Below are 26,343 nucleotides of genomic sequence, written 5' to 3' on the forward strand. Positions count from 1 at the left end.
GGCGAAGGACTATGCAGCAGGAATACAGAAACTTGTCACACGTTATGACAAATGCCTTAATTTGCTTGGAGATTATGTTGAGAAGTAGTTTAAAGTATCCTCTTTCAAATAAAATTTTTTATGTTTGTTAATATTTACTTTTGTGTCTTTATTTCACGAACGGGTACTACTTTCCGGATGACCCTCGTACCTTTCCGATATTATGGATTGCTATTAAAATGTAGTTTTTAAACATTTGGATGCCTATATGCGATGGGGTAACGTTTGGTGCACATGATTTTTTTATTTCGTTCTACAGTAACGAGAAGTAGCAATGATTCCATGTATTGTAAATACAAATCCATCGTAAAAACATTTTAAAAAACTATAATACCTTTCACTCTCTTTATCGGTAAAAAAATAAACATTCCTCGTATTATAACCTATAGTTCCATGACGCTGAGTCTTCCTTCACCAAGGAAACCATCTTTTTCATAAATAACCGTGCATGCTTTAGGGTCATGGAGTGAGACGCATCATCCGTTGTTATCACAGCATCCACTCGATTCAAGCGATGGCTTATGATACCGGCAGACACTGCTGAACTAATCGCTATTACTGGAGTTATTACAAAACGGGATGGCATTCCTCGAGCCGTGTTCGCATCAACACAGGCTCTTCCACCACTTCTCCGGGTGAGATTCAAGATATCGCTTAGAGAGCGTTGATAAGAAGCGGGAAGTCATGATTGAGCTTTAAAGTGGGAATTTCTTGAGGAGTACGGTCAAAAGATGAAGATTACCCATTTCGGTTGGCTGCGACAGAAAGTCTGGGAGAGTAAGGCCTGAGAAAGGCAGTGTTTTGGGAAGGGAGTGAGGTGAAAGGCGGTGGGAAAAATCTTCCCTAAAAGCGGGAAGAAAGGAAAAGTCGAAACGACCCCGGGTACCTAGAGTGAGATTAGGCGCCGCTGAAAAGGACCCCGTAGGAAGTTAGTGTCAAAAGAGAAATGGCTGGGAACGGGAGGAAATGTATGCGTGCGCCGCGATGTCGCGGTAGCGCAGCCAGAAAGTAATGCGACCAATTTAAGTAACGCGGAGAAGGCAATCGCTCATTTCTTAGCCCAGAAGGTGGCAAGGAAAGTGGGCCTTAAAGAGGGCAATACATCACGTCCCGAGAGCGATGTGACGTACAGCTATGTGAAATTATTGTTGCATGGTAAGAGTTTTTAAACTTTCAACCGAAAGAAGCTAAAGGTCACTGCCATGAGACACATGACACAAATGCGATGATCAATAAATAATATTTTGGCACTGGGAGAAACAAAAGTTTAAATGAAGCAAAGACCATTGAAATACAAGTTTCGAGGAAAAAAAGGATGACTGGCAAAAATAATCGAAAAACTATTTTTTGAAACCTGTATTTCAAATTGAGTAATAAGATAATTAGGAAAAAAGATGTTTAACAGAACATGAAGAATACCTTTGACACACTGTTTCAGCGACTAAAGTATTTTTAATCAAGTCGCTATTTAACGTATCGGGAACAATTTTTCCAGTTAATTTATAAAAGAAGATTAATTCAAAGCAAGTAAAATTAAAACATATTATAAACTATGCAAACCTCTCTCATCAATTATATTATACAGTCTAAACTGTTTCCAAATGGACCAATACGACTCGTCAGAAGAGCTTTGCTCCGATAGCTGTAAATCTTACGTCCACGGATGGCTGCCGCCGTTGATTTATTCAAAAGTTATTTTTGTTACAACTAATATTCTCCCTCAGCTGATCGAACCAACCACGAAATTTTACGCTCGGTCATTTAATATTCACATGAACAAACGCTTCGTTCCTATGGCCGTCTTCAGGGGCTAAGGGGATGATAAATTAAAAAATAAGATTTTAGTGAATTCCTTGATATTGACTGTTTAGACGGAGGCTTGGGGTTTCACTCACTGGTGTGAGATGGTGAAAGGTTACTAGACATTAATATGTCAGAATGAAATTTGACTGACGGAGGGGAATATGCGAGAGCCAAATCATTCGGAAGTTTCTCAAATGATTGAATACATTCAGGATGGGATGCATTCTGTAGGATGTTGTAGTGCTGGCTTTCTATGAAAAGCAAAGATATGGAATGAGGGGTCGTTGTGAAGGGGATGTTTGTGGCCGCGGAGAGTTGGGTTGAAGCCCTCTTGAGTGACTACCGAATTATTACCAGTCTGGATGATGGATTGGGGTGCAACATGAAACTCAGTGGGGAAGACGGTTTATGAAGAAAACCCCTCACAAACCTCCCCGCCCTATCCTTCCTCGGACGTCCGTTCGCCTTCAGCCCTTGCGGCGGGTGAGGCAAAGGGTCGGAGACTAGGTCCGAAAGTGAAATTCGGGACCGAGGAACGAAACCCATGAGGAGACGGAAAGAGAAATAATAATAATGAAAAGAGACCGAAGGGGGTCCAAAGGAATAAAGGAAAAAAAAAGGTAACGAGGGGCCATTGGATGGTGTCGGCGTCAACATGATATATATTCCTTTTCGTCGTCCGCGGGTAATCGAGAAAATTTATGGTCATTTAAAAGGGAGGGTCATTATGTGCCACTAAAAGGCGTCATTTTTCCTTCGTCTCGTAAAAGAGCGGCCGTCGCGGGAATTCTGAACGGCGCGAGAGTAGGTAAGTGTCGAGGTACCATCCTCATTCTTTGACACGAGATCAATGCGGTTGGAGTGACTCACCCTCATTTACATGCCTCACGAACGGCATTCTCCCAGTCGAGATATACCACGCCGACAGGACAAGGTCTCTAGTTCGAAGGTCTCCGAGCACTCGTAATTTCTAATTTCACGGCGGTTTTTTAACGAATGAAATAATTTGATATGGACCTGGGGCCAACTTTACTAGACCCATTTGGCAGCGGGGTAGGGAGAGAATGATGAATTAAACGCAGCAGGATAAAAATTGATCACCTTCAAACGTGTTCAATTCTTCTTATGCTAAACAAGATGACTTTTTTCATAAAATAATCGATATTTTTAAATAAGCGGCCAACTTCCCGCCTCTTATTGGTAAATCCCTAACCCGATGAGACGGCTTACAGTTTAAACTTTTGGGCATTAGAATACGCTGGATTTTTCATAATAATTTTATTTTGGGTTTCAGGAGCCTATACACTAGAATTACTTCGCAGAGTGTACATCAAACGATTACTGATAACCAGAATCGCAAAATAAAAGCCACCTTAGGAGAGTCGTTACACAGCGGTCAAATTTCTTTCCCCAATTACGTCCGAGAACGGCCATTACGACTCCTCCGCAAGTAATTATGGGGCCTTCGTTTACGGAATACATCTAGTTTGACGTTTCATTTAACGATTGGGAAAGCCGTCCTAAAACGGTTCTTACATTGCATTTATATGCTCAAGGATGTTCTTCCTACCTAAGAATCAAAACTTCCACAACGTCATTATCTCTATGTATACGCAATTCTTATTACCCCTAATTTAATGTGGAATTCGATAAAATAAGAAAACAAGCCCCGAAAAATATTCTACCAACCGTAATATCAAGGAAACATAGTATATATAATTGTAGTGTTGGAAAGAAAGCTGCTTTTCCACTGATATCGCCGACAGTGAAATATCCTCAAAACCCTGTTCCGTTTATCGCAACGACAAAGTTAATAAGATCGGGGGCGGTCTTTATTGCGGCTAAAACCAATTGCGCTAGTAGGGGCTGAGGTAATTCTAGATAACGGTTGGGAAAACGACTGGTTTTCAATTTAAAGTTCTGAATCCAAAAGAATAAATGCAAGCGCATTTTACAGGCCGACGGACGACAAGATAATTCAGTGCTAGCACTATACCAGCAAATCATAAGTTTCTCATTCCAGAACAACGGTAGTGACATAATGGGTAGAAATTCCAATGTCCTCAATCTATTGATTGGAGCATATATGGTTTTAAAAGCGTGGGTAAAGACAAATATATTAGCGAGTCGCTATTACATTCCTTTACATTGAACTCTATACGTCAACTTACTTCACCAACCAGGGCAATAATTTTCTTGATTTCTGAGCAGCAAACATCCCCGAAAGAGTCCTAAATATAGATATTATTAAAGGAATTAGTGATCACATTAATTTTATAGACATTAATTTGCTAATTTTTCCCCGTTTGAGGTCCGAAATAAGGAACAAAATATTTACTGGTTTAAAATAGGCAACTATAATCGCCCAAAAAACTTTTTTTTTAATTGTTAAAGAGTCAATTTATTAACTTTAAGAAAGATAGTAATCACCGAAATACTGCGGATACGTGTGTGTTTTTTTCCTTGACCTCACGCACTTAGCAGTCAAGAGGTTCATTCCAATGAAATTCATAAAAGATAGCACGGAGCATAGATAGTAGGACGCCGATGTTAGAAAATCATTACGACGCCAAAGGCTACGTTAAGCCAATATGCAAAAAATAAGGAATGATATCTATTGAAACTTAAGAATTGAGATTACTTATGACCATAAGATATCTAGGTTGAAGCCCAAGAAGTAATTTGGAAAGCGTTAAACGAGTTCAAAAGGAAAATATTAGCTGAAAAATTAAACGAGAATTGAAAAGCATATTGATTCTATGTCAGATAGGTTCACAGAAAAAACCCTATAGTAAATTCACACAAAACTATAGGGGCGAAAGAGTAACCTGCAGTTTGGATAAGATCAAATAGGAGCAATTCCTTTTCGAACGACTACTGCATTCGGTACACCGAAATAGAAAGTGTAGACTCCATTAAATACGTAGTTAGGGGTTACCCTCCCTCAGGACCTCTGCTGGGTGAAATATACAAATATACGAGGAATTTGTGGGCTAGCTGACAAAAAAATTAAAATTATTAGAAGAATATTGGCGAATTGCGATGAAAATGTAATAGAGAACTGTTAACTTTGCTAGTTAGGCATAATTTAGAATGTGCTGCCAGCATATGGGATCCTTATGAAGTCTGATCGCCGAATTAAAATGCAAGCAGCAGAAAGGAGCTAGATTTGTAAAACATTGTTATGATAAACTGATTAGCGTATCAAAATTATTAGAGGTACGGCGGGAAGTGAATGTTAATTTACAGATTAAAGTCCATACATGTATTGGAAGGATGTCTCTTAAGCGATGATGTTGAACGTTTATTATAAGCCCCATTCTACTGCGATAAGAGAGATAATGTCAATAAAATTAGAGATATTAAGTATAGACTAGTCAGATTTAATCTGTCGTTGCTCCCAGGTTAAATGGGTTCAGAATAACGTTGTCCGATTGCGGAAAAGTATTTTGGGTCAAGAGTAGTCCGGTCTACAATTAGCCCCGGCCACAGACCTTAACGGTGGATTGCTGGGTACTATGTAATGCAATATAATGACATCCTAGGTTCCAAACCTATTTTATTGGCAAGAAGGTAAGTCTGACTTCTGTTACTTCTGGGCAATCACTCTATTAAAAATTAATCGACACTGAAACCTCCGATTATCATAATAATTAATTATCAAAATGAACATTTTAAGCAGAGGTATTGCTTATTGCTGCTTAAACTGCACCTTGAATAAGGGTCGAGCTTTTATTTATTTAAGTACCCTGCAAGTCACTGCTAGGGTGTGTGTTGTAGGGAGTGAATACACACCAGACTAACTTCTACGCCAACCTGACCCTACCGCGGTCGGAAAATGTTATTCTGATCCCTTATCGTTCGTGGAAAAAATGACATCTTAAACCTATCTGTTCTACACTTCATCTCTCTAATTTTACTTACATATCTCCTACAGTAGTACGATGGGAGTAATAATAAATGTTTAATATCACTGCTAATGAGACGTCCTTCCATTTTATACAGGAGACTTAATCTGTAATTTTACCTTCGCTTCGTAAGTGATTCCCAGCCTGGCTCCTCCAATATTTTGGATACGCTACTAAGTTCATCATAATAACATTTATGTAGCTCCTCTACGCTACACGCGATCCAATTCGGCAATCAATACAAATTTATAAGAATTCCATATACTCGTACTGGCAGCATATTCTAAATGAGGCCAAACTAGAGAAAGATAATATTTCTCTTTGACCTTTTCATCACATATACCAAGTACTCTTCTGGTAACACCTGATGTTTTGTTAGCTTTTCCACATATACCCCGTATGCTTTTCAACTAGGAGAGATTGTGAGTGAGGGTAACGCCTAGATATTTGGAAACAAATGCTTATTTCGGAGAGAAGCAGCCCATTTCCGGGAAAAATCGTTATAACCCTGTTTTAAGAGGCATTGGAAGCAGGAGGCTTTAATCCATAACATGACCTGTTAAATTCCAATTACAATATAAATCATTATACTTGAACGCTGAATCAGAGGAAATTATATTTTATCATTATTATTCTGTTATTTTGCTCTTATTAGACCTCATTTGGAATAGTATGCCGCAAGTATTTGGGATCCTTGAGAGAATATTTGGCAAAAGAATTAGATTAAGTCCAGAGAAAATCCGCCAGATTCGTTACGAATTGTTATAATAAGAACACAAGAGTGACAGGTCTCTTAGGGGATTTAGGCTTGGAACCACTTGGAATACGAATAGAGCAAGTGAGACTTTTAGGAAGGTTCAGAATAAACGAGTTTAACGATGACACAGGAAGGAAATAAAAAAGGCCCCACACTACTTAAGTAGATCAGACCACAAAGATAAAATAAGGGAGATAGATTCCAGTACATAGAGATTCAAATACTCATTTTTTCACGGAGCAATATTAAATCATAATATTAAAAAACCAAAATAACTTCAGAAATATTGAAAACATTTACAAGTCGGAATAAAATTAAGCATTGCAAAGATATCAGGTACATTTGTAGGTGCATGTTAAATGGTAGTTAGTGTGTTTGCATGTGCGTGGGGTGTAAGGGTTCTTGCATGAATCTATTCCATGTTTTATTTGTGGACTTTATAAATTTGTGGCTTTTGCAAGCGTTTTCTTCTTTTCTTAATAACGGATGGTAACCCAATAACCCCCGCCACATGCCCTTGCGGCGGCTTGCGGGGCATTAAGTAGTAGCTCTGCATTACATCGCCAGGTAATATCTCAGGAAAAGATTTAAGGAAATTGACTTTAGAACGGACTAATTAAAGGAATAATTCATTTATACATACTGTTATTCACTACGACAAAACTAAGGATCACGGTACTCAGAACTTAAAATTACACCTTATGATACAACCACTATTCTCCAGAATAGTTTTAAATATAACATTCTCTGCCGAACTCCTCCGTGGCGGCTTGCAGAGTAGACTGTAGATGTAAAGGCGCCTCCAGCGTTTGTCCGACCGCGCTAGGAGGGAATGGTGTTTGTTTTGGATATTCTGGTGCGTAATCACCCCCTGCCACAAACTCAAGCGGTGGCTTGTAGGGTAATAAATAAAACTAAAATTGAAAACATTGAGGCTAACCGGTCTAACGCACTTAATGATCACTTTGTCCCTTCCTAACCGAACTATATCACACGTAAAATTTTCAATACTACACCGAACACAGTGAGATAAATCCCATTCACCAAGAAACGCTCTCTAGGCACATTTTAACTTGTATTTAGACTGGGTTTTGTCCCACAGAACTCCGCACCATCGGGGGGGTAAAAATTAAATGCAGAAGCATGTATGGCGGCCATTCAAAGCGACAAATCACACATGAAAGCGGACGTATTCGTAAGTTTTTGGTGGTACATCACCCGCCATAATCCACCGGGAATTTGTGAAGTCTTTCACAGCAGCAGAGGGTCTACATGGCGACGGGGGAGGAGGAGGTGAAATGGCAAGCATGATACAAGAGGTGGGGGAAAGGCGATGGGGAGGAAATAAGGCTAGAGAGATGGGAAGAGGGATAGGAGGGTTGGGCCGATTGGAGGTTTGGCAGCCAAGCTGGGGAGGGGTTCGTGCGGGATAAATACTTCCACTGGGAATAGAAGTGGGAAGGTAGAGTAGGGGGTGTAAGAGTTTGGTGGATGCCGAAGGGGGGGGGGGAGTGGACTTGAGAGATTGAGGGAAATAACTAGAATGCGCTGGCGTGCCGGGGACTGTGAGCCTGTGCACCGTAACCGGAGGAAACCTAAGGTCGTAAACGTTTGCCGAAAAAGTCGTAAAGAGATTCTTGTGCAGTTCAGTGGTATACGGCAAGCTTGGAGGTTTGTGGTAGAAAGGGAAGGGACTGAGTAAGCGGGGGTGGAGAAAGAAGACGCCTGAAGAGGACTTTCGATAAAAAGATTGGAAAAAAGGAGGACTAGAAGAGTGGCGCAGGAGTAAAATTTGGCTACTGCAATTGTACTTCACTTGTCACGTAAGGGGTCAGAACAAAAACTGTTCATCAATGAAAACATCATATTCATAAATTGAACTCTTAGATAAATAGAAATAGATCGACTTTATCCGTGACAGAGGATATTGACGAGCGTTGCGTAAGTAAGAGAGAATAAATGGAGGATAGAATGGAAACTTAATATCAAAAAGACAGATGAATAGCCGCCTTTTTCTTTTCTCGTACACCACGTGCAACATTCCGAAATTGCCGCAAATAAACTTGCAAGGAATACCAGCAATCATCAATTTCTCTATTAACTAATAGCTTGTGGCCTAAAAGAAACCCTGGAATACTCTCTCATGGCAGTTTGCAGAGTATGATGTAAAATGTTACGCTATTAGATATGGCACGTAGTACAGGTTGCAAAGAAATAATTCCACGAATTTATGTTACCTAAGGCATATGTTGAAACTTGGTAGGTATAGAAAGATCTATCTTGATTAGCTTTACTCGATCAAAAATCATTTTAGAATCGGAAGTGGATGATTCTCACAACTAAGTTATCAACGAAAACCAAAAGTAACACTGGGATGCCATTTACTCAGAGACCCTTAATCGGATTTCTTGCATTATGAGAATGTGGCGGAGTTGAACATGCAATACGAAAATAAATTACGCATACCCTTAACCTCTTAAATTTTCTCGATTAACATAGTGAAACAAGTCACTTGATGTTTTTCAGGATAATTACTCCATTTTATTAATTTTATCTACACTGATATTCCAAAGCATTATTCTTCTTTCTCAATTTATCCATTTCTCTTAAGCTGTTGGCTCTCCTAACATATATATATATATATATATATATATATATATATATATATATATATATATATATATATATATCCACTTGATTCCATTTGTCGTATTTCCACTTGTTCCGGATTCCTCCAATTATGTTTCCCCTTCCCCGTGCCTTCCTCTTTTAAATAAAGATCCATTGCATATAATTCCTTTGCATATAATTTTAATTTTTAAAAACCTACTTCATATCAGCCTTATGAAGGTACACACTACATGAAAACACAATACATGCGATGAAAAAGGAGATTAATTTTAAAATTAAGAAGTATAATAAAGAAAAAATTATTTTTTTCTATGACAAACTAAAAAAAAGGATTATTAGATGCACACGAGCTCATTCAACTCCTCGTTCACTGAGTGGGGGTGTGGTCTAGGACCGAACCCCGCTAGCAAGTACAGAAGAAGACCACACGTGAAAGACGTGAGCTTTCGGGCCTCAAGAGTAGGTGGTACAAAAAACACAAGGATTGTACAAATATAAAATCAGTATGTGGCGAACCAAGGTTGAGGCTAAGGGTAAAGTTCCTGTGTGGTCTGGTTGAGAGAGAGAGAGAGAGAGAGGTTGGGGGCGCGAGTGTGTGAAGGGTGGGAATGGAGCATCGTGGAAATAAGTCTTGAGGTGAGCGGTCGCAGAGGGAGGGGGAGAGGGTTGATGGAAGGGGAGGGAGAGACAAAGACACGCCTAGGGGAGAGCGGTGTACATATCAGGAGACGAGAGTTGTTTGGGGACGACAGAGGGGCCTCGAGGTTACGGGGAGGAGAGGGGATTGGGGCAAGCCTCGAGAACACTCGTGCCTCGGCACTACTATTGGTGGGATGGGGTGAGAATGAGATGGAGGTGACTGGGAAAGGTGACGAAGATGAGGGAGAGGTACAAGGGGGTGGGCGGATGAGACCACGTTATGCGCAACAATGACCCAGGAATGTTTTGGTGCCCGGGGAGGAGAAGGTGGTGCCAAAGAACGTCCGGCACTGTGGGAAGGAGGAGAATGGGAGAGGAATGGGGGAATCAGGGAAGGAAAGGAGGGGGAGAAAAGAGCCCTGCTATCCATGGAGGACCCGGGCGGTTGCTCTGAAGGACACTGGAGACAATAATGGCGGAACAATGGAAGTAGTTGACAGTCTCCCGCGGTCCCGAGTGCTGGTGACGTCATGGGCTTTACGGAGAAGGGTTGGGAGCGAAGGGAAGGGAGACGAAGTGGTAAGGGTTCGAAATCTTTTTGCAGAAGGGATTTCCGAGGCCCTCATAAAGTGGAAAAGTGCTTTCCTTAATCACTCCCTAAGAAGATTACGGCTTCTGGCTCCTTTGGGTACCAAGGCGAGAAACGTCAAGAAATATTGAAACTCGCGACGACATAAAAATGAGAAATCCTCGAAATGTAAGTGATGATAAATGCAAAAAATTTGCCTAGAAGAATTAAACGTCCTATGGTGTATCGTTTAAACCCCCGCGCAATTTAATGAAAAATAGACACTAAGGCAGTCCTTCAGAAATTCACCTAAGATAGTTTTTAGTGATTACCACGAGGGTCACAATAAATCATTGAAGCATATTATTTTGACAAAATTAAAAAATCTAAGTATACAATTATTATTTTTTTAATTTATTTTTTTAGAACTGTGGATCTAAAGCGAAAGTAGTCGAGGAGCAGACGGGTCATCGGTTAAGAAAATGTGCCCATAAATCTCTTCAATACTTGATGATAAAACGCGGCAGTAACAAATGCCAAATTAATATTCCACGTATGCACCATAAAATTAAATTCTATTTCATTAAATACATAGGTAATACAATAAAAAAGTTCTTCTTCCCTCAGTGTGAAAAATGCAAACCTTACTTTTTTTGGAATTCAGCTTATGCCAGCTCTAAGGGAAATAATGTATAAAATACCTTCGATTGTTACTATAAAGGGAGCTGGGAAATTGATTCTTGAGGTGCATTTCAAGTCCTCGAGGGCGGTTTAGTGAAGGCGGAGGCCAATTTACATCTAAACCGGGCCAATTTATGTCTAACTGTAAGCTAAGTCCAAACTCCTGAATCCGGATGACATCAAGACAATGGCACCCATTCTTTAGCTGTCTCCTAGTAGTCTAAAGGATTGCGACAGAAATCAGCGGACGTCAATCAAGTTCAAATTACCCTCAATTGTCGCAACAAAAGATTCGTAAATTAAGATCTGTAATGAGATTAAAGTGACCGTACACGAAATAGGCTTACAGAAGTACTGGACGAGATTCAGAGTTAGAAATGGCCATCTAGAGAGAAGGGAATGCTACGTTGAATATTGACTTTTCAGCTGTAGCAAGGAACGTCAAAATTGATACCAACATTCAATTTTTAAATACGAAATTTAAAGGCTAGTCAGGACATTTTCAAGAGAAAATGTGAATGGAACTAATAACTAATATATATTTTTTTTTCATTCGTGTCAAATATTACGTTATATTTGACACTGAATTAATCACTTAGCTGATTAAGAATGGCTTTAATTCGAAGGCCACAAATTCACTAAGATTATGAAAAGAACTTTTAAATTATTAAACCCAGAACATTTAAAAAATTTGATTTATATAATGTACATAACATTCCTTTTTCAATAAGACCAAAGAAACGACCTGCATACAAACGCGTAACTGAAATATCAATAAAATATTTTAATATATTTCCATTTAGGAAGGGATTGCATTTGCAAAGGCATTAGAAAAGTTTTCAGGCTAAATGAAAATGTGATTAGGAATTTGAAGACGAAATGCAATGGGACCTTAAGAATCAATTTTTGGACAGAAATGTAGATACTCCTAATTAATCCGACATATGAAAAAATAGAATGATACACGTGCATTTCACATTTCACTGCTTCATCACCCCTAAATTAATTTTGTACAGAAGAGTAAACTGAACGGGCGTTCGCTAACGCATGTGTAATACTACGGATGAAAATTCTTTCCCAATAAAAGCATCCTAAAACAATAAAACCCGGCAGCCTATTGAGCTCGGTCTAAGCGGCCACCAGCGGATCCGCGAAATCCATAAAAAAATACCAATAAACAAGAATCAGCAGAAATATACCCGTTGTGTCTGTTGTCGTGTAGCATCACGCAAATAAAATCCTGCCTTTCTACATCGACCCTGTGCAAGCACCCTGTAGTAGGCCCTGAAACTTCCGTCGCTTTCCAATGCATCGCAGAAACGCACGCATCCAATAAAAATGACATTGAAAACAATGAAAAATACTCCGAAACCTCGAGTTTAAGATTCCTGCATAAAACGCTCACCCGAATTTATGGCTTAGTTTTTGTTTCCCCAGCACCGAGGAAATAAAAATTCTTCCAGCTTTGGAATCCATTGGATTCATCCTCCCTTCCAAAAGCCAGTATTTCACAGAAATCATAGGAATGCAGAATTTCAAAAATCTCCTCCGACATTTTCGACTTATATGCCAGTAATTCTTTTCCATTGAATTTCGGTTAACGATATGAATGAAATTATCTGTTGACTGTTATTACAAGCTATATTCTTTAGTCACCTATAGTCACCAGTCTTACGTCTTCACAAAGATAGTTTTCGAATTTAGTTTAATTACTTAATTTTAATTATTATAAATTACATTATTATGAATATTCATTAGCGTCTAAGCTTATCTTTACCCTTGGAACTATCTCGAGGGAACGTGACAGGCGGTGTTAGGACACACCCCCATATCATTTAATTATGCTGAGGGTGCAATTGGGATTTCATAACATTTTTGACCATTATTATTAAGGTAATTACACTTTTCCTATTGTAATTGACATTTTTCGAGGGAATAAAGAGCACATAAATTTGTTTTTGCCGAAGTAATTGCTCTAATTTTACTATAGGAATCTAACCTAACGGTAGAATGTGGGGCCCTGATAACTCTTCCGGTGCCATAAATAAACCCTTTCATTTAATTTTATTAAAAAAATTCGTTTCATCGAAAGAAACAAACTGGAAATATTTTTCCCTCCTTCACTTGTCTCTATAAACTCTATAACGCCCAAATAAAGACCACTATCTATCTATCTATCTATCTATCTATCAATAAAACTATCATAAAAATTACATTTTATAAATATTTAATTTAAGGATATTATATCATAGTAAAATATAACAACAAATTTCGAGTCCGCCGTCTGCGTCTATAGAGGTACGAATGAAATATATTTACAAAATATCCGTTTAACATCTTTCATCTGTAATAAAATTTAGCAGGTATGTGCCTATTTATATTCAACGATCATCGCTGGCTGAAGGAAGGCAGACATAAATAGACACCCAACTCTCTTTTTGCGAACAGCAATATTGGGGCGCAGGGATAAAGAACTTCATTTCTTAAAAAGGGAACTATAAATGTAATTAACACCCAAAAGCGCTTTAGCAGAATAATGTTTTCCCTCGTATTCTGCGTTAACAGTGACTTCTCCAACTTTAAAATTGTGGGTGGAAATCAAAACTAGCCATAGTTTACAGAAATTAAGAGAAAGCCACTTTCAGCCATAAAATATATTCAATATTCAGTTCGAGTATAAATATCATTAATGTCTGTAGGAACGTCATTGTATTATAAGAGTTTTTTCAACTTCGTAGCTATCTCCTCTTGAGGCTTCCTAGATTTACAGACACTGAAAGCATAGCCCCGGGTCATTCCGTGGATCCGGGTTGGCAACTGATGTCCCAGCTGATTCAACTCGTACATGAATCTCAGTCCTATTTTTCAGTTGTCCAGTCAACTCCGAAACACCAACACCATCATCCGGAGTGCCCACCCCTCATCCTAAACCCTATCCATCCTCTTTCGACTAACACACAACAAATACACCCCAACGGGCGGCGGCGTAGAAACCGTACCTTCGAATCCACCTCTCCGAACGAGGACCTTTTCCCTCCCATTCACCATTTCCGGGCGCTGGAGCACGCGGGGCACACGAGAGACCAGTTTTTCTGCTATCGGAGCTCGTTAGCGAGGTCGGACATAAAAAACTCAATATGCTGGTTCGGTCAACTCCTTCACCATAATTAACCCCAGGGAATAACAAAAGGAAGGCGAGGTCTGAGAGTTGAAAGAGAGATGGGTGGAAAGGAGGAGTGTTAACGGCAGGGTAGGGAAAAAAGCGCTGCATTGAAAGATGGGAAAGAGAGGGAGAGAAATGGTGTGAAGGTGGACGAAAAGGCGAGGGTGAAAAGGACGAAGTACATCTTGTGTGGATAATGAAATCTTTGAAAATGAATAGCAATATACACAGAAAGGAGAGCGAATTTGATCCGATGTGTTTCCTTTCCTCCGCTCGCGAAAATGTTGAGAAGGGACAAGCAAATTGGGATTCGGGGTGTGAACGGCACGGAGTCAGAGAGGGCGGAGGAAGGTGATGAGTACGAGGTGAGAGAGGGGTTGGAATCTGTCTCTCTCACTGTCGGTGGCTTCTATCGTAGACGATGAATGGATAATTAATGCTCAAGGTTCTTCCTCTTTTTCCCTCATACCCACCCCAAAAATTCCATTTAGATTTACGCCAAAAAACCTTAGCTGCGAAAGGAGCGGAAATATATGTAGTTTGTTTTTCGATTTTCTTGCACCATTTCCATTGTCCCCTTTACGAGAGGGGTGTGATCAAGGGAAATAGGTCATCTACATCTACACAATACCTCGCAAGCCGTCGCAAGGGCGTGCGACGGGGGGTGACCACAATCCAAATCATGTTACCCTTACTCAAATATTAGTCTGATCATGCACTCGGCAAATGCTAATCACACGAAAGAAAGTACTTGCATGGCACAATATCCAAAAACAGGATACTTCAAATCATGCTGTAGAACTGTTAAAAAGATGGGCCCAGTAAATTAAAAAAATAACATGCAGGATATCGATCAAATAGATACATTACCAAATCTAATCATTTCCAACACAATTGCTGGCATATCTAATTTGATCTCTAATGGCTCGAGGAAAGAAAAGCATTTTAAATAAATCCGTTCTGCTATAATTATCCCTGATTTAACGTTGGTTATCTGATCTACCACAATCAGTCTTGCCAATGACTCCTGTAAATGCATCTCTTAACCAGGAGGAATGATTACAACAGTTTTCTAAATTCTTAGGCGGGTATTTGCTTCATTTTCGGATTTCTGGCGCTCCGACGACCGTGGCGGTCAACTTTGTTGTTTCTTCGTTTTTTTCCGCCCTCTGTTTCTCCTTTTCCCTCCCATCCCGCTCTCAATCCCTTCCAGCCCCCTTCGCTACCAAACCCTCCATCCATCCTCTTCCCGACTCCCCATGGATGCTCATACCCGCAAGTGGTTCCACGAGAGGATTTGTACGGAGTTAACGAACGCGCTGGCAAATAAGCGTCACCAGATAATTTGGCCCGCTCGGCGAGGCAATCGTAATTAGCTCTCGGATTCGCTGATATGCGAAACTTTTTTAAACATCACGCTTTCCCTCCCCAAACAAATAATTAAAACGACACATTCGACTCAGAAAATGAACGCGCGCAAATATGTATTCTCGATGTGAAAAAAATGACTTTCAATCGCAATAAATGATTAATAAGTAAACTTTCATTTTATCTTGACAAATGATACCAACAGAAATGTATGAATGTGGATCTAGTTTCGCTAAAATCCCAATTTATTGGCACCAAGCAACAGAGAATGGATACGTATACGTCATTTACATCCTCATTCCACTTTTGACAGTGCCTCAAGTTATTCAAAGGTGAGCTAATTTATGAGGAGGCTTCCGAATCCGAATTGCGTTTATTTAGAATGTATTTCTAGAGAGCTATTGATAGGTATCAAATATGCATCTCCCATAAAGAATGGAAAATGATAGGGTAATAACTGAAAAAGAATCTATTTATCCCACATGTACATACAAAAATACGTATCTTACGTTAGTTGGAAATAATTTTGGCAGTAACAAATTCTGAGCAGATATGATGCAAACATATACATTATACTTTCATCAGTATATACATACATTTAGTGACGCTGTATAAGTTAAACATTAATACTCCTTTTTTATCCTTAAAGGATGACACATGATAAATTTATAATTTTGAACCGGACCAATTAGCTATTTGTAGCTACCCGTATATGATGTGCTCAATCGATTACGTACCCCTGAAAAATAAACGAAAACTCACCAAATACAAAAATCTTGAGTTTAGCAGGTCATAATTCCATTTTACATGCGGCTAAAATGTAGAGATAAGTTGTTACTACCAAGCATTGATAGCAAGTGATACATTAAAATATCAATAAAAAATAGGTGTATTTTTTATTACAATGAATTTATTTTAGCCACATTTACGGTTTTGGATCTTTTCAAAAACATTCATCTTCGTTCGTTCGAAGTTTCCCAAATAACGTAGTGCAAAAGAAGTACCAGAGATGAACCGGAGACTGAAGCTCGCATTGCTGCACTGGTTTAGCCAGCGTAAGCCATTAATGTTTCACTTGATTCTGCAAGGTTTTTGGGACGCCGCTTGCGTGTTATAACTACATCTCAAAATAAACATCCATTTCCTTCTGCTTTCTCAATCCAGACTCCCTCAAACTTCATCCCTCCCCAGTTGCCCCTCTTCTAACTCACTCCTACGCCACACATCCTTTATACAGAGCAACTCCGCGTTTCATTTATTATTCTTATTCATAGCCACTGCTCTTCTCGCAGCCGGCAACACTGCAGTTACTTTCACATAAGGAAGGAATCACGGGTTCTTTGCATATGCTTCAGGAATTTAAATCGCTGAAATTATAGTGCTGGATCATTCAGGAAACATTTACTTTCTCATACTTGATATATTTATCGTATATGTGAAAACGAAACTTGATCGAAAAGTCTAAAATAAAATTGCAAAACTGGAAAAGTTAAGCTTACGTTAAATTTGCCTCATTTTAAAAAACAGACCAGACCCTTAAGAAGAATTGGCACTAAAAATATCTAGAAATAACTAAATAGAAAGATAATTACTATAATATGAATCTTACGTTTCTTCACTCTTTTATCCACTCGTATTTGTCTCAAGAATTGTAAATGCTTCATAAATTGAAATTATAGAAATAATAGAATTCAATGACATGTGGAGAAAATGTGTTCCTTGTCCTTATCAGACGCGAATGTATGATTTTAAGGAAAACTAGCAATCAGATTTAAAGACTGATACACAATGACCGTAAAGGCTGCCTATACTAAGCTACTAATGCTCGAAAATGGAAACCAATGTGAAAGAAATTCGTCCAAGGTGATTCAAGTTATTTAATGCTATGCTTAAGCTCGATAAATGTATGAATGAATAGCCTCAGATCAATGCTCTACATGCAACTACATACTTTGAAACCGACAATAATCCCCGCATAAAAGAAAATATAATTAAGATAATTGATTTCTTGAAGAAATTAATGGAAAATGCACCTCAAATCGAATTTCATAATGATATAAAATAAATATCAAAGGTGCCAGAACATAAATGCCAAAAACACCGAGAACTGCAAAAAAATGAGATAACGTTGGATGGATGATGAAGAGTTTCTCCATCATCCATACAACCAAAGAAGTACAATCAAGGACCATAATTACTGCAAACTTCACATATGTTGGGAAGGATGAGAATTGATCAAGAATAGGAGGTAAAATGGCTTTTGCATGAATGTACTAGAAACTACTAATAAGCAAATAGGCAACCTTGTATGTGTCCCTGTATGTGTGAATTGGCAAGGATTTCTTAGTTGTGCATGTGGTTTTATTCTATTTTACGGGTGGTGACCAAAACCCCCAGCACACTCCCTAGTCGTAGGCTTGCGGGGTATTGTGCAGATGTAGATAGAGAAGTAAGGTAGGAATGCACGGAGCCATTAAGGAACGAAGCAAATTCAAGTATACACCTACTTAGGAGAATCAATAGCTTTGCGGTCCGCTAAAAAAATCATAGAAATGATAAAGCAGGAGGGTGACTTTCAAATCATTGCATGACTCGTTGATTATCCTGAGATGCACTGAGTTATCGATCACGTTATCCAAGTTCAAACTATGATCTTATTTTGTAAAAAAAAACGTTCAAGTTCCATTTCAAAGTCATCACGGCAAGAAAAAAATGTCAACATTTATCAAAGGCAAGGCGAGCCCAAGGCCCTAACCGACGTCCCTAAGGCTTCGGAATGAGTCAACACAAATACATCGCCGAAATGAATTGATTTTACTGCTCAGGTTTATTATTCCGTACTCTGAATCCACGTTTGTCGTGATCTTCAATCTTACAAATTCCTCAAAATCAGGAATAAGGAACGACGTTTTGCGGCACCGAAATCCTGCAGGTGACAGAAACGCCCCCACCCAATCCTCCCCCATTGCCATTCTCCCATTCCCTTCCACTCCTCTTCTCTAAACCATCCCTCTCGTCCTTCTTTCATTACCTCCTCCTCTTCACTCACCCGATCTCCACCCCAACCACCCTTTGCCTCTCCTCTTTTCACCCGCAAGCCATCAAGACGGCAGACCGAGACCCGGGCTAACGTTGTCGTCTTCGTCGTCAGTCGCACGCAGCAAATTACAGCGGAGTTAAAGGTCTCCTCGTTCGCTCTCTCTACGCGTGGTAGGAGAACATGAAGGAGGCGGGGAGGCTCAAAACTCCACACTATTGCAAGGAGGGGGAAGCGAGTGGAGGTCAGTGGTGGGAAAGCCCTCGGCCCTGGAGGGAGAGTGAGACATGCGAGGGTGGAGGGAGAGGCAAAGTTAATGACGTTGCAAGGTAAACACTCGTCACACAAGCTACCACTTCTTCCCACACGTACCCCAAAACTCCCCCGCACCCTACCAACCCCGGGAACCACTCCTTGCCCTCTCCCCACCTCATTCGTCGCCCCTCCTCACTTCCTCTCCCCAAGACTTGCGCAAACGCCATCGTCGCCATTCCTCATGCAATCTTCCCACTCCTCATCTTCCTCCTCCCCTTCCTCACGACGCCCTTCCAGAGAAAGCGGTGCGCCTCAAAAGACTACCCACGACGTCATAAGGTACAACTTCTAAACCACTCTCTCTGATCTCTCCTTCGTTCTGTATATACCACCCTCTCGCCACCACACAGCCTCCAACTTCTTTTACAATGTCTCCTCCCTTCCTTCCTCCCTCGCTCCCCGCACTCATAAGGCAGTAGGAGCACACATTCTGGCACGTCCTGACGCGTATCCCGGACGCCTTACCCGGGATTCTCCTTACGTCGAAATCACTCCTTCAACGAGCCGCATTGCCCGCTTCTGCAGTTCTTCCCTTGTATGAACATGTCTCGGGCACTTCATCAACCCTTTAGCTACCTTCACCTCGATCTCGCTATCTCCTCTTCAATTTCCCGTTACACGTTCCCTACCTCCGCTGGGGGGTCGGTTTCCCTATATGAGTCACTCTACAGTTCCTCTTTGCAGGGCAATTATCCCGTAGTTAATTTCTATCTGGGTTCCTTAAAATTAGGTTTCCCTTTTGTATAATAGCATCCAAGAAAAAATTAAGAGGGATATCGCAGCCGCATACCCGTGAAATGTTTCATAGCATGTGCATTTTGACTTAACTGTGGATTTATTCAATTGGATGGTCATAACTTCTTATGCGGATTAGATTAAAGAATAGATCAGTTTTGAAAGAATTCCAGGACGCGTGACTTACTACTGCTAAAGGAGGAGATTTTGAATGCCTCATATATTTAATGTTTTTGAGCAAAAATATATTCAGTGACATAGCCTTTCTAATTGACCACATATGTCACATAATAAACCCATAAAAAATAGGTACTCCAACTCAGGCAGGATGAGGTTTTCCCAATGCTTGAAAATCTTTAGAGTGATTCACTCGACATTATTCAAAGGTACAAATATTTTTTATTTTAGGCTTCATAGCAAATTATGATGGGTCTCTATAGCCCAGGGGCAGAGCGTTGGACCTGATCGCCTGGGTTCGATTCCCGGGCAAGTCTTTCAGGGCACCCTTAGCACCACACAAGCTGTGCGATGTTTTTCGGTATCAAATCTTGCCGGGGAACAATAACCGGTACAGGTGCAAGGAACTGGCCCCCCTACCTTGATGTGTGGATTTTACAAGCTGAGGGTGAACTCTACCATCACCTATCAAACCGACCTTCTCGTTGATTACTGCGTTTTTTATCATATTATTATAATAATTAGGTAATCTACCGGTTAAGGTCAGTTTTGGAATGACACATCTACCAAATAAATATTTTGTGAATCCTAACAAAATACAAAATCCAGTATCCTACTCTACATCAGGTCCCTCTTCAGCTCTGAGTACTTTCTTTCTCCCTTCATCCCACCCAACATCCCTATCCTGTTCCTTCCATTTCCTCGTTTGCCTAACATTCTCCCCTCAATTACAGTCTTCAACATCCCACTACCGGTCAATACCCCCTTCATCTAATTTTCCTGCCTCCATAGGATTACTCCCAACAAACCCCTCTCTTCGCCCACCATACCAAGTACTTCCTCGTTTGTTTTCTTCTCTGTCCATGTCACCTTCTCCATCCTTCTCCACACCCACGTTTCAAAAGCCTCCAGTCTACGTCTATCTTCCTGCTTCAATGACCACGTTTCCGCGCTGTACATAACTACGCTCCATATCAAACTTTTGACGAGTCTTTTCTTAACATCCTTATTCAACGTACCATTCATCAACTCCCTCCTTGTGAAAGCCACTTCGCCTAGCTCAATCTTTCTCCTTACGTCCCTACCACTTCGAGTATGTTTTTATAATATTATGAACATCAAATTCATATTCTAAAATAATTGCTACTACTGCTACATTTTTATCCTCACTTTAAGTCGTGGATTTTCTCCTCATTTCTTTTCAACACAAAACCTCTCCTTCCGGGAAGAAAATAAGTGATATCTCCCTTATGGAGATGAAATAAAAGTCTAGTTGACTGGTAATCTTCTAAATTATTCTACAATTCCTTTCCAGATCCAATTAGATTTCTTTTCCCACTTTACGACCAAATTAATCACATTCTACCAGATTTTCACGGAGGAAACAACGTTCGCCTGAATCGCGATTCATTCCGCGAGTTCCATAACCAGTCAGCGAGGTGTCCTCTTACTCTGAGATTTTCGCTGCAAATAGAGATGTCCCAGTTCAAATATCGATCGAGGCAAATTATTTTTACTCTAAGGAAGATTCGCATTTTCTTATAAAACCGGTAATCGGCGCTGAATTTACCGTTGCGGCCTCTTCCAGTTACTTTGAATTCATTAATATTTTGAACCCATTGCCTCATAGATTCTACACTGTAATCCTTTCCGACATCTCTGACTTCACTTTTTTCCTATGCCCTCTGTCCGTATAAGGATTCCTCACCCTCAATCTTATTTACTTTTCATTATTGTTTATTCCTGCGCAGGTAGATGGCTATTTGGTTACATTTATTTTGAATGTTCTCCACAATTGTAATCCTATCAAGTAAGCACTATTGCGGAGTGGTATTACAGAGTATTTCCAATCTTTACTAACCTACCGAAATGAGTTATAAAAGTTATTCAATTTTAATAAAAAAAAGAGAAATGCGGGTTAAGAGTTCAAAATTACTAGAAAAAACCTCTTCATACTATCGGCAAATTATCCAACTGACCACTGAAATTATGTTTCTGGTTTTTCCATTTTTCACTTTCTTAGCCATATATTATATACAATAAGTAGTAGTAGTAGTTTTTAGGGGAGGCGACCAACTGCTGAGGTCATTTGCGCCATAGAGGATGGACAGGAAAGGATGAATGGTGGAGAGAAACCCGGCGTCGGCATTAGCCTACTCTTTACGAAGGGCGTCAAGGGGTCCGCAGTTAAACGTCCCATCCGACGGACGGCGTACTCACTCAAAGTGCCCTCCACAGAGCACCTCAAGTAGGGATCGAGATACCTCTGAAAAATATTCAACACCGCCGGGATTCGAACCCGCGCCCTCTGGGTGGGAAGCCAGTACATTAGCCCCCCCACCATATCGATCCCCTTATATGCAATAAATATGCACACAAATACAGATGAGTATATGTACATATACACATATGTACACATATACACAGGAGTATGCATACATATTCCCAATGTTTATGACAGTCATTTAGAGAAAAATAATTATGATGTCTCACGTGATATTATTCACCTTAATAAGGCCAGTTAATAAAATTTTAAAAATAACTCCATTGTTCAAAATGTTAATAGTATCAGTAATTTTTCTATTCATTCAGTATTAAAGGGCTACAGGTAGGACATCGTTTATTTAATGAGAATTATTACCCAACCATTAAACCCGTTTTACCTGCAAGCTCAAGTAACATGTTTGGCATGGAAGGAGTACAATGGCTGAATTGTTGAAGCGCATTCACGATCCCAATTTCTTCGAACTCTCGCAAGCCCACCATTGATGTTAATGACAAAGACAGGTATTTTACTTCTGAATTGACTCGTCTCTCACCTCCAATATTGAAGGCTCACTTCCACTGAAGTACATTCGTGAGACGGCTGATTCATTTTGTCCAGTCGTAGCCTACGCTTAAAGTCATTGCCTACTGTGTGGGATCCTCCATCCAGTCTCCCGCTTTTCTTTGCGCTTTCCCTCGGCCCTCTTAAAAACCCCCGTTCCTTCTTCCCTCCGGCCATTCCCCCCCACCCATCTCTGCTCGATCTCTCTCTCCTCCCTCGTCCCGACGCACAAACACACAGAGCGTACTCCCTCCTCCTTCCTTACGTTGCTCCTCGAGTTAAAGCCCCGGGGTCCCATTCCTCTCCGCCATGTGTCTCTTTGCTTCTTCCCTGGAATCTAACCTTAAGACAACTTCTTCGGGGAGGGGAGGGAAGTGCAAGAGCGCGCCTTGAGCCGCTCGCACCTTTGAGAAGCTATTCTTTGCCCCCGGGCAACGCCGCTAACCCTCATGCCTCACTCCCTTTCCAACCTCCCCTCGCCTCCTTCCCATCCAACTCGCCCTCCAGCTTTGCCAGACGTTTACCCTGAAATGAGTTTAATTTTAATAAAGTTGTTAACAATGCATTACCCCCTTGTCTCCCTCCCCACTTCACGCCCTTTATGTTTTATCTTTTCAGTCAATGGCGTCCTCTTAACGGTCACAAGAGCTGCAAAAAAAATCACGAGCCCGCGTGGCTTTCCATTCCCCAAAGGAATCGCCCATCGTAAGGGGTTCATTATCACAGAAGTGGCTATAAGCCTTTAAAAAAAACAAAATCACTTTAAACAATTTTCGTGATGCACACTTCAGTAGTAGAAAGACAGACATGGCACAAATGTCACAGAGATTAAGTAGTTCCTCGGAAAGAAAATCACATTATGAATATAAAAAAGATAATAATTCTATGCTATTTATTTCATCTTTCTCTAAGCTTAAACGATTTCACATTCAACTACGATATCATAGATTATTTTCCAAAATTGTACGTTAATATATGTTTCTGTTTCCGGGCGCTAGAGTGGCACATGATGATTTTGCTGATAATTTTATCAATTAGTGTTAAATGTTTTTTCCTAAGTAAATACCTTTTTATTGCACCTTTTTGGAGCAGAGAAAATATTTGATAAACTCATTAATTCAGCTAGCAAAGCATCACAGTCGCCCTCTTCAAAAAAGAAAAAGCATATTACTCAAAAACCATGTTTGGAAGAAAATTAAAGTTTATTAGAACTTTCATCGCAATACTTCATTTAATGGAGGATGAGCTGTCCACAAGATTTAGTAACTCCTTCCCTACAAAACAAAGATCAGAGATTCAGTTAGTGTATTGGATCAAGAACCACTCCACGAAGCCACGAACCGCACGAAACCTTTTCCGCATATTGGTTGTAAACAACCAAGCACCATAACGTCAATTTCGGTGGTTAAATAAATAAGCCAGTTGAGAATAGATTTTAATAGATTACATATACTGGAATTTCCAGTGATATTTACATTCATCTAGGGGCTAGGTAGGGACTGATTAAACCATTATCAAATTAGAAAAGATATAAAGAAGGGGTTGCGTCACGATTATGGTTGAATTAAATAACATATTAAGTGCGCTATTCTTACATGTTATCAGCACATACTTCCAAGACCTTAAAGAGTAGCTCATCATTTCCACGAACTACCACTATCCTCCTCGGTGCTATTAAGAAGCTTAAAACACTAATGCCGACCGTCCTCCACACTGATGCACCGCCCAGAATAGAGCACGCGCGTCTTAAATCTTGCCTCGCGGCCAATTCTCTAGCCCTTTTTTACCCTCAGTCGCCAGTATCTTTTACAAGGGCATGCAGACGATGCTAAATAAACACGTTCTGTGCGCTTTTTTTGAACGACCAACTTTAGCGATAGATGTTGCATGTGTCTCTCCTTAGAAGGCAAGATATCATGCCATTTTTTGATTCCGACATCAATAATGGTATATCAATGGATGGATTATACTAGTTTGATAACGGAAAAAGTAACGTAACGACATGAAACATACACCTATCTGAAGGAGATCTGCAGGCATGATTATATTAAGTCCTGTCCAATTGCAACCGCTGCCACAATACGGAATTAAAATGAATACTTATTATATATATAATTAAATAAATAAATAAATAAATAAATATATATATATATATATATATATATATATATATATATATAAGAAGTATATGGTCATTCTTGATTGAAAGGCCTTGTATGAATTTATTTTGCAATATAAAATGGACCATACATATCAAGAAAACGGGAATTTTGTATGGCAAAAACTTGAAATGGAACACCTTTTAATTTTAGGTCCTTGTGTTGAAAAAGAATGTGAGATATCATGATTAATCAATTTCCGCTTAATGATAAATGACAGTAATTAGCCCGCTTTCTATTGAAAAGGCCTGTAGATGCTTTCCCGCCTTGTTCCCCTCGATTACTAAACTACGATCTGCGACTTAGCTTGAAGCAATCATGTTTGTTTCATCGTCTTCACTGCAATGGGTAACTCATTTGAGTGGCTTTTTATACACAGTCCCAAAATTGCTGGATTTGAATGATTATCATTTAGAAGTCGGTTCAAGTAGCTTAAGCATTGTGAGTCCATTACTGACTCACACTTTCCCAGCTCGTAAGTTTCTTACAACAAATTAAATATGGCCACATGACACATTATAGGAAAAATGGTGGAGATTATAAAAAATAAGGAAGTTGGATCAAGGTCATAATATAAAAAGAAAAAAAACGAACTTGGCAAGAATTATCGAAATATATGCCACATGATGGCACAGAATGCTACTTATGGAAATCAATGCATCTCAAAAAATAATTAAAAACTATGAGTATTACGTCAATACATATATCCTGCACTCCTTATGCAATATCACTGAGAATTCATTCCTACTATCAAATTATAGCGATCGGTAATATGCATCGAACAGAAATAAATCGCCAATCGCACTATTTGATGTAAAAAGTACATATTTTAGAAATCTTATTGGAGCAAAAAAGATTAAAACAACGCCATCATGTAAAAACCCTCATTTTTACGGATTTTTAAATCATTCCCAGAAAACTAGTACATGAAAATGGCCAATGGGAAGTTTCAAACCGTTACAGTTTGTCCCAAGACAAATGATGAAGGAAATTTCCGTATTTGAATACATGGTCCGTATAATAAGTATCGGCACTGGTTCGCTGTAGCCTCAACGGAGCGGTGGCTGGGGGTCCGACCGGTCGGCTCGGTAGAGGGGTCCCCCACCACTCAGGCGCACTTTAGTTCAGTCGTCTCCGGGTATGAGTTGAGATAGGTGATTTTTGTGACGCTTGATGGTTTGTGGTGTCGTTGCGCAGGCATAGAGGGCACCGTCGAGCAACGCTACGCTGTGAAGTGTTGCGTTAAACTCGAGAAATCCGTGTCGGAGACCCATGAACTCATTAAACAGGCTTATGGGGATGATGCCTTAAGCCGGACAAGAGTTTTTGAGTGGCACAAAATGTGTAAGGAAGGCCGGGAGCTCGTCGAAGACAAGCACCGCGTCGGACGCCCGACAACCGCACGAACTAATGCTCAGGTGGCCAAAGTAAAAAAACGCTTTGGACTCTGAGCAGAAATTTCGCAAGAAATTTTGGACTGCGTCCAGGATGATGAAGATTTTCTCGACGACGTCATTACAAGCAATGAAGCGTGGG

The sequence above is a fragment of the Hetaerina americana genome, unplaced genomic scaffold (genome assembly GCF_022747635.1).
Source record: "Hetaerina americana unplaced genomic scaffold, ioHetAmer1.1.p SCAF_8, whole genome shotgun sequence".
NCBI lineage: Eukaryota > Metazoa > Arthropoda > Insecta > Odonata > Calopterygidae > Hetaerina > Hetaerina americana.